This window comes from Bombina bombina, chromosome 2, assembly GCF_027579735.1.
Source record: "Bombina bombina isolate aBomBom1 chromosome 2, aBomBom1.pri, whole genome shotgun sequence".
Taxonomy (NCBI): domain Eukaryota; kingdom Metazoa; phylum Chordata; class Amphibia; order Anura; family Bombinatoridae; genus Bombina; species Bombina bombina.
Genome location: NC_069500.1, coordinates 735060603 through 735074272, shown reverse-complemented (window position 1 = coordinate 735074272; position 13670 = coordinate 735060603).

Sequence of the window (13670 nt, the reverse complement as noted above, 5' to 3'; positions counted from 1 at the left end):
CAACCCCTTGCGTGCATCGCGCCGATTACGGCTGCGGCAGCATTTTGGATTGAGTCTCTGGAAGAGAACCTTAGTTCAGCTACGCTGGACGACATTACGGACAGGCTTAGAGTCCTTAAACTAGCTAATTCATTCATTTCGGAGGCCGTAGTACATTTAACCAAGCTTAAGGCTAAGAATTCAGGATTCGCCATTCAGGCACGTAGGGCGCTGTGGCTAAAATCCTGGTCAGCTGATGTAACTTCTAAGTCCAAATTACTTAATATACCTTTCAAGGGACAAACTTTATTTGGGCCCGGTTTGAAAGAAATTATCGCTGACATTACAGGAGGTAAGGGCCACGCCCTGCCTCAAGACAAAGCCAAAGCTAAGGCTAGACAGTCTAATTTTCGTCCCTTTCGGAATTTCAAAGCAGGAGCAGCACCAACTTCCACTGCACCAAAACAGGAAGGAGCTGTTGCTCGTTACAGACAAGGCTGGAAACCTAACCAGTCCTGGAACAAGGGCAAGCAGGCCAGGAAACCTGCTGCTGCCCCAAAGACAGCATGAATCGAGGGCCCCCGATCCGGGACCGGATCTAGTGGGGGGCAGACTCTCTCTCTTCGCCCAGGCTTGGGCAAGAGATGTTCAGGATCCCTGGGCGCTAGAGATCATATCTCAGGGATACCTTCTAGACTTCAAATTCTCTCCCCCAAGAGGGAGATTTCATCTGTCAAGGTTGTCAACAAACCAGATAAAGAAAGAAGCGTTTCTACGCTGTGTACAAGATCTGTTATTAATGGGAGTGATCCATCCGGTTCCGCGGTCGGAACAAGGACAAGGGTTTTACTCAAACCTGTTTGTGGTTCCCAAAAAAGAGGGAACTTTCAGGCCAATCTTGGATTTAAAGATCCTAAACAAATTCCTAAGAGTTCCATCGTTCAAAATGGAAACTATTCGGACAATCTTACCCATGATCCAAAAGGGTCAGTACATGACCACAGTGGATTTAAAGGATGCTTACCTTCACATACCGATTCACAAAGATCATTACCGGTATCTAAGGTTTGCCTTCTTAGACAGGCATTACCAGTTTGTAGCTCTTCCATTCGGATTGGCTACGGCTCCAAGAATCTTCACAAAGGTTCTGGGTGCCCTTCTGGCGGTACTAAGACCGCAAGGAATTTCGGTAGCTCCGTACCTAGACGACATTCTGATACAAGCTTCAAGCTTTCAAACTGCCAAGTCTCATACAGAGTTAGTTCTGGCATTTCTAAGGTCGCATGGATGGAAAGTGAACGAAAAGAAGAGTTCTCTCTTTCCTCTCACAAGAGTTCCATTCTTGGGGACTCTTATAGATTCTGTAGAAATGAAGATTTATCTGACAGAAGACAGATTAACAAAGCTTCTAAATGCATGCCGTGTCCTTCATTCCATTCAACTCCCGTCAGTAGCTCAATGCATGGAGGTGATCGGCTTAATGGTAGCAGCAATGGACATAGTTCCCTTTGCACGTCTACACCTCAGACCGCTGCAATTGTGCATGCTGAGTCAGTGGAATGGGGATTACTCAGACTTGTCCCCTACTCTGAATCTGGATCAAGAGACCAGAAACTCTCTTCTATGGTGGCTTTCTCGGCCACATCTGTCCAGGGGAATGCCATTCAGCAGGCCGGACTGGACAATTGTAACAACAGACGCCAGCCTACTAGGTTGGGGCGCTGTCTGGAATTCTCTGAAGGCTCAGGGACAATGGAATCAGGAGGAAAGTCTCCTGCCAATAAACATTCTGGAATTGAGAGCAGTTCTCAATGCCCTTCTGGCTTGGCCCCAGTTAAAAACTCGGGGGTTCATCAGGTTTCAGTCGGACAACATCACGACTGTAGCTTACATCAACCATCAAGGAGGGACAAGAAGCTCCCTAGCAATGATGGAAGTATCAAAGATAATTCGCTGGGCAGAGTCTCACTCTTGCCACCTGTCAGCAATCCACATCCCGGGAGTGGAGAACTGGGAGGCGGATTTCTTGAGTCGCCAGACTTTTCATCCGGGGGAGTGGGAACTTCATCCGGAGGTCTTTGCCCAAATACTTCGAAGTTGGGGCAAACCAGAGATAGATCTCATGGCGTCTCGCCAGAACGCCAAACTTCCTCGCTACGGGTCCAGATCCAGGGATCCGGGAGCGGTTCTGATAGATGCTTTGACAGCACCTTGGAACTTCGGGATGGCTTATGTGTTTCCACCCTTCCCGCTGCTTCCTCGATTGATTGCCAAAATCAAACAGGAGAGAGCATCAGTGATTCTAATAGCGCCTGCATGGCCACGCAGGACTTGGTATGCAGATCTAGTGGACATGTCATTCTGTCCGCCTTGGTCTCTACCTCTAAGACAGGACCTTCTGATACAGGGTCCATTCAAACATCAAAATCTAACTTCTCTGAAGCTGACTGCTTGGAAATTGAACGCTTGATTTTATCAAAACGTGGTTTTTCTGAGTCGGTTATTGATACCCTGATACAGGCTAGGAAGCCTGTTACCAGAAGGATTTACCATAAGATATGGCGTAAATACCTATACTGGTGCGAATCCAAAGGTTACTCCTGGAGTAAGGTTAGGATTCCTAGGATATTGTCCTTTCTACAAGAAGGTTTAGAAAAGGGTTTATCGGCTAGTTCATTAAAGGGACAGATCTCAGCTCTGTCCATCTTGTTACACAGGCGTCTGTCAGAAAATCCAGACGTCCAGGCCTTTTGTCAGGCTTTAGCTAGGATCAAGCCTGTGTTTAAAACTGTTGTTCCGCCATGGAGTTTAAACCTTGTTCTTAACGTTCTACAAGGAGTTCCGTTTGAACCCCTTCATTCCATTGATATAAAGTTGTTATCTTGGAAAGTGTTATTTTTAATGGCTATTTCTTCGGCTCGGAGAGTCTCTGAGTTATCAGCTTTACATTGTGATTCTCCTTATTTGATTTTTCATTCAGATAAGGTAGTTCTGCGTACAAAACCTGGGTTCTTACCTAAGGTAGTCACTAACAGGAACATCAATCAAGAGATCGTGGTGCCTTCCCTGTGCCCGAATCCTTCTTCAAAGAAGGAACGTCTTCTACACAATCTGGATGTAGTTCGTGCCCTCAAGTTCTACTTGCAGGCAACTAAGGATTTTCGACAAACGTCTTCCCTGTTTGTCGTGTACTCTGGTCAGAGGAGAGGTCATAAGGCTTCGGCTACCTCTCTCTCCTTCTGGCTTCGTAGCATAATTCGTTTAGCCTATGAGACTGCTGGACAGCAGCCTCCTGAAAGAATTACAGCTCATTCTACTAGAGCTGTGGCTTCCACTTGGGCCTTTAAGAATGAGGCCTCTGTTGAACAGATTTGCAAGGCTGCAACTTGGTCTTCGCTTCATACTTTTTCCAAATTTTACAAATTTGACACTTTTGCTTCTTCGGAGGCTATTTTTGGGAGAAAGGTTCTTCAGGCAGTGGTTCCTTCTGTATAATGAGCCTGCCTATCCCTCCCGTCATCCGTGTACTTTTGCTTTGGTATTGGTATCCCAGAAGTAATGATGACCCGTGGACTGATCACACATAACAGAAGAAAACATAATTTATGCTTACCTGATAAATTCCTTTCTTCTGTTGTGTGATCAGTCCACGGCCCGCCCTGTTTTTTAAGGCAGGTAAATATCTTTTAAATTATACTCCAGTCACCACTTCACCCTTGGTTTCTCCTTTCTCGTTGATTCTTGGTCGAATGACTGGGAGTGACGTAGAGGGGAGGAGCTATATGCAGCTCTGCTGGGTGAATCCTCTTGCATTTCCTGTTGGGGAGGAGTTATATCCCAGAAGTAATGATGACCCGTGGACTGATCACACAACAGAAGAAAGGAATTTATCAGGTAAGCATAAATTATGTTTTCTAGGACATTAACCCATTAAAGGAACTTAAAACCCAACTGAATTTTTGTTATTGAGATAGAGCATAGCATCTTTCCAATTCACTCCTATTATCAAATTTGCTTAATTCTCTTGGTATTCTTTGTTTAAGGATCAGCAATGTACTACTGGCATGTAGCTGAGCAGAATGGGTGAGTCAATAACAAGAGGCATATATATGTGCAGCCACCAATCAGCAGCTAGCTCCTTGTAGTGCATTGCTGCTCCTAAGACTACCTAGGTATGCTTATCAACAAAGGATATTAAGAGAAGGAAGCAATTTATAATAGAAGTAAATTGGAAAGTCAAAATTAAAATGACGTGCTCTATCTTAATCATGAAAGAAACATTTTGGGTTTCATGTCCCTTTAATTAATTTGTATATAATATATAGTAAACTTCCAGTGATGCTACTGAAATATAGAACAATCCCAAAATAAACTGTACAAAAAAATCAAGGATTTAATTCTTTTGAAATTTATACCAATGATGGATTATTCTATTTTTTTACAGCATGTACACTAATAGTTTAGGATGAGTAAGATATTTGCTAAATAGTAGCTTTGTGCAAGAACTAGAGATTCTGTGAACTTTATAATATATGAGGAACAGTCCAGTAGTGGACCTACTCAACAGAGGACCCTGGCGCAAACATATTTTTGGATCCCATTAAAGGTAACTCAGTAGTAAACAATAGTAATAATATACATGCTGCTTTGTATAATGATTTTGAGGACAGATAGACCTGCAACCTGCACTAATAAATGGCACCCCTGCATTAGGATTGTACACATTTGGCACACCGCACGCCTATGCATAGACTGGCTACTAAGGGCCCCCCAAGTATTCTGGACCCTGGTACAGTTTGACGTTTAGACAGGAAACTTTGAATCGCTATGATATAAAATTGAGTGACAATAATATAAAGCCAAAAAATTAATTGTTATACAAATAGTAGAATGAATTGTCATCTAATGACACGGCACCTATAGCATCTTATACTGATATACTACTATTCTTCTCTTAGAATGTAAAAATGGCAGTAAAGCAGCGCACAAAAATCAGGGCAACCTCAAGATACTATGCTGCCTGGGTCTTAGAATGAAAAGAAGCCACCAACTCTAATCTCTATCCACTACAGTGTACACCCAACCATTGTCAGCGCTCAGAATGCTCATACACAGGTGATGTATCAGATTTTTCTCAAAAAGAAAAAGAAAACTAGAGTTTTTAGGGTGTTCTCTCCTTATGTGCTAGTACCCCTGTCAAATGCCACCTGGGCCAAGTAAAAAGCCAACACCTGCCAAATATATAAACACAGATTAACAGAATAAAACAGGTAACAAGATGAGTAATAATTTAAATGATAAAATATTTGCTTAACACTTATAAAAGTGCAAAGGACACAGGAATATGACTTTTCTGCTGTGTGGGGAGCAAATATTCCTTGACTGATAGTCAATGTGCCCGTATACATATCCCCAAATGCCAAAAAACAGATACAGACAACAGAGACTAACCCTCAGGAAAAATAAGGTGAATCTTACACATTTTTAATACTGTGTCTATGGTTTTTAATCAATATTCATTAGTGAATTTTACTACAGTGAACTAATGACATTTTTTTGTATTTGTGTGAACAGAAGAATCCATAACTTTCTGATAATCTGACAAACATAGAGGCATTACTAATAATATAATGTCCGTGTTAGCTACATCCTGTCCATGTGCTCCTCCAGCTGAAGCTCTAGAGATGATAAGGTTATGATTAGTTTGCAATATGAAAATATTGATTTTCTACATTTGTACTAGTCTTCTGTTTTCAGTTCATGAGACCAGAGTTGTAGACTCGAGTCCCAAATTTGATGACCTGTGACTCGATATAATCAAAAAAATTGTGACTTGACTTTGACAGCAATGACTCACAACTTGACTTGGCCGTGAGCCCTATGACTTGGAAAGACTTTATGTCTTCTAAAACCAAAGATCAGAGTTGTGATCACCCTGGGCTGGTCCCTGGAGCTTAACAGACAAAACAATATATATAAAATACCTAACTCACTGCTCTTTTTAATAACACCTACCATATTTTTTATATTATATATATATATATATATATATATATATATACACACACACACACACACACATACATACATACATACATACATACACTCTACCACTGAAAGTCTAAAGTATGAATGGACAGTATTTTTAAATGACTTTATGGGTTTGTCTGCATCCATGTTTCCTCTCTCAATTGTAAAGTGTGGTGATTTTGGTGAAGCAGTTATTTCTTCTTCATCTATGTTTTTTTTTCTCTCATTCTCTCTCTCGACACGGTGAGTCCACGGATCATCATCAATTACTGTTGGGAATATCACTCCTGGCCAGCAGGAGGAGGCTCCATGGTAATTCATAAATCTGACTGTAATGGCCCTAACTCTGATTCACTAGGTCACAAATCTCCACACCCTCTCAATCCCCCCGACACACCAGATTACTTACCTCCCCCCCCTTATAGCATGTCTCTAGCACTCAAAATAGTATCTTGGAATGTGGGAGGCATCACCTCCCCAGCCAAAAGAAGCATCATCCTAAAGCACCTTAAGCGCCTACACACAGATATAGCCTTACTGCAAGAGACACATCTGACAGGTACGGAACATGAGAAGTTAAAGATCAGATGGGTGGGTCGGGTCCTCTACACACCAACAGAGGGGCGCAAGCGAGGAGTGGCTATACTTGTTAGGAAAGGCTTACCGGTGCAGATCACAACTCTTAACATTGACCCACAAGGCAGATTCATAATGGCAACCTTTCAAACAGCAGGAAAATCTTAAATCTTATGTAGTGTTTATGGCCCCAACCACCCACTTCCACAATTCTGGCACTCCCTACAAGCAGCCTTGCTTCCACACGCAGACAAACCTCTCTTGGTGGGTGGAGACTTCAATCTGATCCAAGCTATGCCCCTAGATCGCAGAATTGACACTCATAATGCAGACCAAGCCAAAGGACAGTCCAGGAGATATAAAACAGAAACCAGTACCATTGCTGCCTTTAAAACCACTTTGAGTCGTGTGGACTTCTGGAGGCTACGCCACCCTGACCCAACCCAGAGAGACTTCACATGTGTCTCGAAGGCACATGGATCCTTATCCCAGATAGATTACTTCCTGTGTTCCTCACAACTAAATAACCAGATCAGGCGCACTCAAATCACTGACATAGTGATCTCAGATCATGACCCCATTTGGTTAGAATTACAACCCACCACACATAACCCCTCCCAGAGGACCTGGCGGTTCCCCACATACTTATACAATAATCTAGAGTTCCAAAAACAACTGAAAGCAGGCTGGCTAGAATACGCTAGATTTAACGCCCAACATCAAAACACCCCAGGGCTATTTTGGAATGCCTTAAAGGCGTAATGTGGGGTCACATAACCAGTTTTACAGCTTACTACAACTCTAAACGCAAACGATTAGATGCAAACACAAACTCTGCAGTCACGACAGCCTACAATGATTATTTAGCTCACCCTTCCATTCATAACAGACTAAAATATTATGAATTGAAGAAGATTACAGATGATGTCCTACAGCAACAAGACTTAACATTTCAACACCACAGGCAGGGACGTTTCTACAGATTTGGGAACAGAACAGGAAAACTTCTGGCCAACACAGTAAAGCTAACCACCCCAAAATCATTAATCACCTCTATAACAGCTAACGGGTTTTCCCAAACTGACAACAAGGCAATAATAGAGGAATTTATCCACTTTTATACAGATCTTTACTCCAGTCATGTTGCTTCTCCCAGAGATAAGGATAACTTCTGGTCCCAAGTACAAACACCCACTATTACCTCTGAGCAGCTAGACCTCCTAAACGCACCCATAACAGCCCTAGAAGTACAAAAGGCTATAAGCAATGCCAAACCAGGCAAGACCCCAGGGCCTGACAAAATCCCAATAGAATACTACAAAATACTTCAGAAGGAACTTAGTCCACTCTTAGCCCAATCATACACAGCCTACTTAAAAAACACAGCCCAACCGGCAACAGACTTCGCAGACGTGCATATGTGCCTGATCCCTAAGCCTGACAGGGACCCCAATCTGGCTACCTCCTATAGACCCATATCATTGTTGAACAATGATTACAAGCTTTTCACGGCCATCCTAGCTGATAGACTGGCTGGAGTAGTAGGAAGTATCATCCACAAAGACCAAACTGGTTTTATGAAACATCGCTCGTCTGTCACAAACATCCGCAAAACTTTAGCAGTGATTTCCCAATACTGGCAAGCTAGAAGTGAGGGACGCATTGACTCAATGCCGGATGCATGCCTTTTGGCCATTGACGCGGAGAAGGCGTTCGACAGAATGGAATGGGACCACCTGTTCACCTCTCTGGGCAAATTCGGTATCACTGGGGATTTCCATAAACTCATTCGGACATTATATCGAACTCCACGCACCGCGGTCATAGTTAATGGTGAAGTATCCCAATCCTTCCTACTAGGGAGAGGAACCCGTCAAGGTTGTCCACTCTCACCCCTCCTTTTCAACTTGGCCATAGAGCCGCTAGCCATACATATTAGAAACACCCTGGAGGGAGTGGAGATAGGCCCACACTCCCTACATTTAACTATATGCCGATGACTTACTCTTATACCTACAAAATCCGAACACTGAAATTCCAAAACTCATCACCTCACTTATCCAATTTGGAGAAATTTCTGGTTACAAAGTAAACCTAGACAAGTCGGAACTGATATATCTTAAAAAAAACTTTGAGTATTGCCCCATTCCAAATGACACTTAAAACACAGTGGGTCCCTTTAAATATCTAGGCATACAGCTCCACACAAACCCCAACTTAATCTACAAATTGAATATTCCCCCAATCCTCACACAAATACAAACTCTAACAGGTTGGTCAAAACTGCCACTCCCCCTGTCAGGTAGAATCAGTCTAATCAAAATGATAGTGATGCCAAAGCTGCTATATCCCCGACAGTTATTACCCCTCTTACTCACACAAAAGAATCTACAAACAGTAAACAGAGCCTTTTCTAAGTTAGTGTGGAACGGCAAAAAACAATGAATCAGCCGAATCAAATTGGCTATGCCCACAAATAGAGGAGGCCTTAAGTTCCCAATGGTGGAATGGTATAACTGGTCCACACTAGCTAAACTAGTCCTCGAGTGGCTGGTGGGTAAATCTGTCTTTAGTGATAAACAACTGGAGACACACATTACTCATCCATTCCATCAAGCCTTCCTACCATATGCTCCATTACACTCTCTCCACACTCAAATCAAAGACAATATCCTATACAGGGACCCCCTAAGAGCATGGGCGAAACTCTGCAGGTGGTGGGGACTACCTCACACAATTACCAAATACCTCCCACTACAGGGGAACCCTACCTTTATACCAGGCATGACTACCCAAATGTTCAAAGTGTAGGAAGAAAAAGGTCTAGTTTCAGTAGCACAATTTATAGAACCACTCTCCAAAAAACTACATCCACTGACAATACTTCAAGGAAAATACAACCTCCCTAGACATAGCACCTTTGCATATCTACAATGCGCCCATTATATACGCAAACTCTTAGCTGATGGACTCGACTGCACGACTCGTAATCATGTTGACGGCCTGTGCTCACTAGCTACACAAGGAGCACACTCAATTTCACACATTTAAGACCTAATCATGCAGAACAAAGCTGAGGAAATCACACAACAGATGAGTGACAGTTGGAATGGCCTTCCAAGCATAGATATAGACAAAGAGGTCTTGACTACCAGCTATGAACTGGTGAGACAGGCCACGTTAGCATCAGATCTTAGAGAATCACACCTCAAACTCATGCACCGCAGCTATATCACACCCAAGCTGCGGGCTAAATGGGTCCCCAACACGAGCAACAGTTGCCCTAAATGTTCCCTACCTGACCCGGACACCCTGCACCTTTTCTGGGATTGTCCCAGGATATTCCAATACTGGGCTAAGATACAATTCTGGATGTCAAAAATATGTGGGAGCCGCATCACTTTAACAAAACGTGACGCCCTCTTTCTAATAGGCCACACTCAGTCTTCCCCCCAGGACCACTTTCTAAACTCAATCATACTTCTAGCTAGGAAACTAATCCTCACAAATTGGATCTCCCACAAACCTCCACACCTGACCCAACTTACACAACTAGCCCATACCCAACTCTTAAAAGAGCAAGCAGATGTTAAGGGAGACATGGAAAAAAGAATTTAGCCATTCATGACCAAATGGGAACCATACTTGCTACAACTTTCCCCCAAGACTAGACAGCAGATCTTAACCCCCTTTCTAAACAGTAACTTTCTAATGACAGAACAATTAAAAGGCCACTGGTCTATGGACAGGAGAGATCACAGAAATAACTCTTGAAACTTCTAACATCCCACACACCCCCACTCCAACTTTATAATGTAACTGAGGCCATGACATGAAAACAGACATCAGAGCAACTGGCTGGTCTCGGAGGCTCTCCCCAGACACTAGACCCTCAGACATAAGCTTGGAGGGTAAGTTTAACGCCTTCCCACATCGAAGGTCAAATCATAAATAGATTAAAATCAGTTTATTACTGTTAGTTAACTTAACTATGTTATGTACAGTTTGTTATTTAACATGTTTTTTAGTTCCCCTGTTAGGTACCTTAAAATGTTATAACTGCAAGCACCCCAGGCTCAGATTGCACTTGTCAAGCACTGGAAACTAACCTGGCTATCATCAGTCTATTATGAACCACTCTTGGAAAACACGAGTATCTGGCATCTTAGTCAGGAAAAGACAAACACAATTTATGGGACAAACCTACCCCATCCCACTCACGCCTTCCCTTCCTTTCCCTTTCTCTTCCCACAAATTCCTCCCCTCGTAGTTCTCCCCTTCCCCCCTCTTCCCCCTTCTCCCTCCCTCTCCCATTATCCTCTCCTCCTTCAGTTTATAAAATGTTTAAAACTGCTCAGTAAAGAGTTCTATGCATATTGACTTTGCACTTGTCTATCCAACTTATTTCACCCAAGTGTATGTACATGTTATTGAAGCAAATCATATTTATTTTGTATCTCTGTCTGAACTTTGATAAATAAATAAAAAATAAAAAAAATATGACTCCCCTACCCATAATCCCCCAGTCATTCTCTTTGACTGTATTGCAAGGAGGAGGTGAAGTTTAGGTGTCTGATGAGAAGTTTTCTTCAATCAAGATGTTATTTTTTTAGCAGAGTAAGCTTATTCTGTTCCTTTCTGGGTCTAGCCTAGTCCACATCAGTCTCTTCAGTAGGGCAGTGGTGGCTTTTGAGCACTTGAGAACGTGAGGTACAATCCTCCCTTCGTTTTCTCAAGAATCTGCTGCCCTAACTAGAAAACTCTCTCAAACAAGGTGAGCTGTCCTGCTGCTGGACAGCACTTTCAGGTAAGTGCCATTTTAATTTTCTTTTGCAAGGAGATTGCTGGCACTTGTTACAGCTAAAAGCTGTTTTATTTAAGATGGGACTTTATAAAACCTTCATGTTTGGGGTTTCTTTTAGGCAGTTTGGGCATTGAGACTGTGAGGTGATTTATGGTGGCTCAGTGTGTTATAGTAGTTTAGGGCTCTGTAACCACTCTTTATTTGAAAAGGGGATTGTTTCTTCTGTGAGGAAAGTCACTCTGTAAACTGCATGACAGGTAGGCACCTCAGTAAAGCTACTGAGGTGTATAGGTAGGCTGAGGTATATTTGGTTTGTTGCGCTAACACACATTTCTATTTAAAGACACAGTACACATTTATTTTTTATTTTCAAATAAATAATTTTTACACTTTATCCTTATTTATTACATAAGGTGGATCAAGAGGCTTTTCAAACCATTATCCCAGGCGAAGTTGCTGCTTGTCAGTTATGTTTTGATGCTCAGGTGGAACCCCCATTTCCTTTTTGTTCCTCATGCATTGAGAGAACTTTAAGTTATATAGATAAAATATTTGACCATGAGCCACCATTATCCCAGGCAAATGCTGTTCAGGTGTCTCCTGTTGCAGATTTGCCACAGCTTTCTCCTCAAGCGTCCTAACTTTTTCAGTCTCCACATACAGTGCCCTGTGTTTCCTCTTGCAATCCTGTAGGGTTTTCTCTACAAGACATTGCTTCCCAGGTATCCATTGCAGTATCTAGGGCCTTGTCAGCTTTCCACATGTTGCAAGGAAGGCATAAAAGGAAACAGTAAGGTTTCTGATCAAGTTCTGCCTTTCCAGAGTGTCCCTTCCCATAAGCCTGAGGAAGAAGACATGTTGGTAGCATCTGAGAGGGATGGTTAAGAGAAGAGCTGGTCTATGACTGGGAAAACCCTCCTAGGCTGGTCGGGCTCCCTGGTCGGCCGCCTCACAACGGACACCCGCTTAACCCCTCTCAGGCTGGCCGGGCTCCTGGAACTCCCGGTCGGCCATAGGACACCTGCTAACTTTACCCCTGGTCGCTCCAGCAGCCCTTTGCCCCAGAGCTCCGCTCTTTTGGGGATTGGTAGCCCCTAGGGAGGACAAGAGCTGGGGGGGAATTATTGGAGGGGAGCTCCTTTGGGAACCGGTTGTTTTGGACACCCCTAACCCCATATCTTCAACGGACTGTAACTCTGGTCCCCAGTAACGAATCACGCTGATTTTTGGACTGTGGCATCTGGACACCGCAGCTCCAGCAGAATCGCCACCCCTAGGTACTGGGATTCTGTGGGACTGTGGCTGCTATGGAGCTGCTGGTCGGTCTGGAGGGGCGGAAATGGTGGGAAAATTGTGGGATTGACCAGGGTCTTATCAAGATGAGCTGTGTGTATAAAAGGAGTGTATGTTTTACAATAAAGGGAGTTCCTTTTTCACCTGAATGCTAGTATGTCTAGTTATTTGGGTGGGCTCCTGCTAAAATCACTTTCCTGGGCTACATAGCAGCCTGTTCCAGGCAGAGGAAGGACCCTCTGGCAGAGCTACCTAGTTTGGGTAGCCAGAGTCTGTCACAGGGTTGGACCCCGAATACTGATGCTGTCGGGCATCAGGGGTGGCTACAGGCTGTGGTCACTTGCCAGCTACATAGCTGCAGTCGGCAGGGAGGAAGCAGGACCTGTTTGGCAGAGCTACCCAGTCGGGGGAAGCCGGGGTATCCGTCACATTGGCTGGCAGTGGTAGGATCTGCTTTTTTCACGTGATTCCTGCTGACAGAGGAGAAGGGTCACAGTAGCCGGTAACTATGGAAGTCGAGTTTCTAAAGGACAGTACAGGAGGTGCTGGCCCAGCTGGACGGTCCTATTTACCAACAGGACGTGCTGGAACAGAGGGACATGATCCGCCGGGACCTCTGGTGGGAGGCTCTTCAAAAGGAGCGGGACAATGGGAAGGTCCTCCCCACAAATGACACGATGCTCCGGGTTCGGCAGACCGTGAAAGTGCCTTTCCTGGGAAAACAGCCAAAGAAGGAATGGCTATCTGTTCTACATAGACTGGTCTAGCAAGAGATGTGGGTGGAGGATGGCTATTGGGCCCTCCAACGACTCGGTATGCAAGCACAGCCATCACTGGAGGATGGCTCCTCCACAGAGGGCTTTGGCGGCCCTGGATTGCTATTTACAAAAAGGACAGAGGACCCACAGTTTGGGAGCGAGATGGACCAGGGTCTGGAGGATATCTCTGGGCCCCAAGAGGAACTGCTGGATCTAGCTCCGAGCTTATG